The sequence below is a fragment of the Arachis ipaensis genome, chromosome B06 (assembly GCF_000816755.2).
Source record: "Arachis ipaensis cultivar K30076 chromosome B06, Araip1.1, whole genome shotgun sequence".
NCBI lineage: Eukaryota > Viridiplantae > Streptophyta > Magnoliopsida > Fabales > Fabaceae > Arachis > Arachis ipaensis.
Genome location: NC_029790.2, coordinates 17,693,167 through 17,698,802, shown reverse-complemented (window position 1 = coordinate 17,698,802; position 5,636 = coordinate 17,693,167). Strand labels below are relative to the sequence as shown.

Below are 5,636 nucleotides of genomic sequence, written 5' to 3'. Positions count from 1 at the left end.
ATACCCATGATAGGATGCTTTTGGTGCGAGATAGTGCTTGAATTTCAGTGAAGGACTTTTCTATTCTGATTCATTATTGAAATGTGTATTTAATTATTTGACATACTTTTCTAATTTTTTTTTTCTTTCCTTTATTGATGTGACTCTTTTAATGGTTGATAGGATAGGATATATAATTGGAATAAAAAAAAAAATCAGAAATGCGTGTGTATGGAAATGTTGGGTAAGAGGACTAGCTAGAAGGATTGAGCTGAAAAGCAATAGAAAGAAAAATAAAAAGTCATAACTAACCTAATTTATATATACACAAATTATATTTATTTATAATGATACTAAATTTAAAAGTGACATAGATTAAACGAATTAAACAAAATATAAAAAAAAAAAACAGTGGAATACAAATATGGAATAGAATTAAATTTGAGGGTGAGGGTGGGGCGGGAGGCATTTGATGTTATCTTATCTAGAAGGATGCGAAGTGTACGGGCGGATTCTGCAAATGATGTCGTTGCTAAGCATGACATCAATTCAGACGTAATGCTTATGCTATCACAACTCTCTACATTTCTTTCCACGCGTCGTGCTTATAGTACGAGCATTTCTTGGCTTTTCATTTTTTGTACATATTGTGTTTAACTTATTAAATAAGATAAATAAATAATGTTTAATAAATTTTAAATATTTTAGTAAATGAAATGATGAATTAATGTACTAGTTTTCTAACGATACTACTTTTAGTTTAATTTTAATAGTAAAATAATCATTAATTCTATATGATTTCATTTAAGAATAATTTTGTCTAGCTGTAGAATTTTAAACATCTTCATTTTTTATTTTCTTATTATGTACCTTTTCTATTAAATTATTTTAAAATAGACGGAGTAANAAATATTACAAATTCAAAAATTTTTTGATTGACAATTAACAAAAAGGAAAAAGAAAAATATAATAGGATATGAGAACAACACTAAACAGAACCTAATAAATTCTGAGATAAGTCTCAATGTAGTCCCTGAAGTTGCACTCGAGCCTCATAGTAGTCCCTGAACTTAAAAGTTCCTCAGAGTCATCTCCGAACTTGCACTCCGGGACTCAAAGTGGTCCTTCCGGCAATTTCAGCACACGTGGCGCAACCGGAAAGCTTAGCTGGCAGTGTTGGTGACACGTGGGACTCACAACGGCTAGCTGATGTGGCAGAGTAAACTCTTCCGACTCAATTTGGTCCCTCAGGTGAAGTTAAAACCCTAATCCCCTTTTTTGAAGGCCACATTGTTCACTCTGCTGTCTCCTCATCGGAGCTGTGTTCTTCTGTTCTCCCTCTCTGAAGCCCGAAGGTTATGGCTAGCACGAGCAATGCAGCTGGGAGCTCGAACAATCCAGATCGTTTGGAAGCATCATGAGGAGAATGAACAGAAATAGAGAAGCTCGTTTGCCAAAAATGAAAAAAAAATCATGGAAAGCCTGGTTTCTCTGAAAGAGGTAAGCCAAAAATGAAAAAAAAATGTGGTTCCTCTGTTTTTTGATATTGTTGTTAATCTAATATTCACAAAAGTTCAGGCCATTTTTTTCGATTGTAATTGGTGGGTATGAACGCCTCTGTTCTGTTCTCTGTGCTAGGGTTTGATCACTACTGGCTTTCGTAGTGGTTTGGCCAAGAAAATTATAGAGTAGGAGTATTTCTTGTGTTTTGATGATATGAAAACGTGTTCTTTATGTGTTAGGATTTACTGCTCTTAGTGGAGGAGTTTCCAAAATGTTAATGTGTTTCAGGACAATGACTCTGATCAATGAATTTGTTAAACAGAGTTTGCATGATCACAGTAGAAGTAAAGATCTTTTGGGAGTTGAAATTTTTTGTAACTCTGATAATGGATTCTGAATTTGACTGATTTACCTAATTGCCTTTCTTTGTATTGGGTTGGTTTAGTTAAACTGAATGTAATATGTAATGCTGTTTAGTTAATTTGAGTGTATGATCATAAAGGATTCTTGCATACATAAGTTAGAGTAATATAAAGTAATAAGTTTTGCAATTGCTAATGAAGTTAACTTAGCTATTGGAATAGTCAAATTGTTTGATGAATTTGGTCTGGACTAGTGGATTAGTTGTGGGAAAGGGTATGTAAATTTGAATGGTTTGATCCACCAAGATTGAAGTTAGTGTCTAGAGAACTGCTATCCTTAGTTACACCAAAATAATGTTCTTGATTTCACACTTTCTTATGTTCACATGACACAAATCATTAGCAACATGATCAAAATAAAGGTGAAATATCATATAATTTAACAGTTAACAACTAACAAAGTTAGGCACTCTATTCAATACCCCGGTCCACAATAACCTTTTCTAATAAAAATTTTGAAAAAAAAAAACCACAAAATAATAGAAGACTTAACTTATATTGTTAATTTGAATATAGTGATAATATAGCACAGTGAAATATTAGAGGGAGAAGGAGAAGTAGAAAAGCAAGGGAGTGGTTCTTTTGTTGCCAACTGTCAAGTAATGAAAAGAAGAGAGTGAGACTGATGATGAAAATGGTAGAAGAAGATTAGGACTGAATAAATGCTATGATATGAAAAAGATAACAGATGCCATTTAATGAGCTTTCATTAACTACTATTTACCATTACTATTTCTAGATGGTTTTTCTTGTTTCATCTCCACCTTCAATGTTGTATATTATTTTATTATTTTTTAACCTCTCTAGTTAGTGATTACTTTAGCTCCAAATTTGACAGATTTTCTTTATTTCTGTGTGCCTTTTTTTGTTGGTAGTAAGTTGTAGTTGTATATATATATTTCCCTCAGTTGCAAAAGAAAAAAAAAAGGGTCTTGGTCTTGAGTTTTGTGGGAAACTACACGGAGAGTGAAGTTTGGTGTCTGTCATTGTGATTTATTTGCCAGTTTAATTTAAGGCACATATTGCTGATTATATATGCTGAATTAATCCTGGATTGATTATATGATGTTAATACACTGGGCTGCTGTCTATATATGCAGAATTAATCCTGGACTGATTATATGCTGCATAATATTCTGTCAATCTATTGTTACTCATTTATCCCGTTCTGCATAATGTTCTGTAACAGTGCTGTGTAGGGACTAGTTTGATGTCACTTACATAAGTCTAGGGACTAGTTTGATGTCACTTGAACAAGTCTAGGGACTATTTTGATGTCACTTATATAACTGTAGGGACAGTTTTGCTGCCCGAAAACAACTATCTGACCCCTTCTTTGGTATCTGAAACAGGGCCTTATAAATGCAGTTAAGGAGGTTTTTCCAAATGTCCATCACAGATTCTGTGTTTGGCATCTGTGGAAGAACTTCAATAAGTAATGGAAAGATCTCCAGCTTAGAGGGCTACTTTGGGATTGTGCAAGGTGTACTAGCCAAGATGGCTTCCTTGATATCATCAAAAAGATTGAAAGGGTTAATAAGGAAGCCTGGGAGTATTTGAACAAGTGGCCCTATGCAAGGTGCAACACAGGAAATTGCTACAAGGCTTGCAAATTTCATGAAGTTTGTGTCCAACCCTGGATTCAAGGCACCCAGACACAAAAAATGAAGATTAGGATGATTATGTTTAGGAAAAACAGGCTGTTTTTTTTTTTATATATATCTATTTTGCTGATGTTGTTTACAATGCCTAAAACATTGTCCCAGTGTTGGGGATTTTAGAATTTGAATTTTATCAGGTCAATATGTCAACAACTTTGATATACTTAGTGTTTTGGCTCTATATTATGTCTTTTTTGAGTCAAACATTACCAATATGAATTATGAATTATGACTTTATTGAATTGAGTTTTCTCAACCTTTTGTTTATATCTTATCCTCTGTTACAAACTTAAGAGTAGTTCAAATCCTGTCCATTTCTATTTCATTGAAAAGAAGTCCAGGAACAAAAGTATGCATATAATCAAACACTTTAATTTTCATTTCTTTCAAACAAAAGGATAGGAACAAGTACATGAACAAGGAATGCATATAACATGCATGTCATTTGTTTTTTGCTAGATACAGTTGACTCTGCTGTCTATCCAGCTTTAATACAAGAACACCAATTACAATCAGCAGCATGAACACAAACATCAAAATTCTCCCATTTTTAAAACCCTAATTTCAGCTTCTAATTTACCAAATTTTTCCAAGCCATCTTCATCTTTCATTCTTCATCATCAACTGAATGTCTTGTTCTATCATCACATGGCATGGCATCTTCCAAAACTTTATCAACCCACATAAACAATCCACACCATTTCTTACCCACAGTCTGCACATCAAAGAAAATTCAATCAGCAAAATTTATATCCATAAATACAGCAATCAACAACAATAATACTTATATTGTAGTTCGGGCAACCCAGGAACGGTCTCCCTAGATTAGAATCCGTCCCTGACTACCGCAGTACCGGTCTCGACCCGCAGGCACACCATTCTGGCAAATGAGCTTCTTTGTTTCTGTTCATTCTCCTCATGATGCTTCCAAACGATTGTGGGTTGTTCAGCTCCCAGCTGCATTGCTCGTGCTAGCCATAACCTTCGGATTTTAGAGAGGGAGAACAGAAGAACACAGCACCGATGAGGAGATAGCAGAGTGAACAATGTGGCCTTCAAAAAAGGGGATTAGGGTTTTAACTTCACCTGAGGGACCAAATTGAGTCGGAAGAGTTTACTCTGCCATATCAGCTAGCCGTTGTGAGTCCCACGTGTCACCAACGCTGCCAGCTAAGCTTTCCGGTTGTGCCACGTATGCTGAAATTGCCGGAAGGACCACTTTGAGTCCCGGAGTGTAAGTTCGGGGATGACTCTGAGGAACTTTTAAGTTCAGGGACTACTATGAGGCTCGAGTGCAACTTCAGGGACTACATTGAGGCTTATCTCAATAAATTCTGTCTAATAATAATATCTAATTCAGATCATGATTAGACTCACACAACAAAACTCTAACGATAGTAAATTGTCTTTTTGGTCATCAAATAGTGGCAACATTACTTATCCGTTGGATCAAAATAATTTGAGCAATCCAATTCTATTAGAGGACCTCTACGATTTTGGTAATTAAATCCCCATATTTAGTGTAATTCACTTCCGAATGGTTTTGACGAGTAAAAAAATTTTTAAACTATCAATTTTACAAAGAATTTTACTTTAACCACGCTTTTAAACAAGAATCACTTCCTTCTAAAGATAACATTAGTAAGAAGTCTATCAGAACAACCAATCAGTGAATTTTTACTAAAATTTTTCATAATACATAAGATTGGTAGGAGTATTCGAACTTGCGGGTACCTGATCCACCCTTATTCGACCGGAGACGGGTAATAACCCAACTCGAGACGGGATGAATTTTGTTCATGACAGTGTTCGACTGGAACGGAGGCAAAGTCGGGTTTAGGGTGTATCCGCTCAGAAGTGTATATATATATAAACACATTTTAGGGATAAGATTTGCCTCTCTTACATCAGAGAATACAGATTCAGTGATTCAAAACCTCACTCTCAAGTCTTCTTCTTCTCAGTTTTTTCATATAAAACATCCCAGTTTCCGTTACTGTCACAACTTCCGTCGTCGTCCTTGTTGAGCCTATTGCTGTCTACCTTCACAGTTGAGTCCGTTGTGGCCTTC

The 5,636-nt window shown here is 35.1% G+C and overlaps 1 long non-coding RNA gene across 1 annotated transcript in view; it reads right to left on the bottom strand.

Moving 5' to 3' along the window:
* Positions 1-1,331, bottom strand: part of LOC110263210 — a 23,943-nt gene extending 22,612 nt beyond the window's left edge. Inside the window, exon 1 of the long non-coding RNA XR_002348416.1 lies at positions 974-1,331. This is a non-coding gene — a long non-coding RNA (uncharacterized LOC110263210). The remainder of the gene's footprint in view (positions 1-973) is intronic.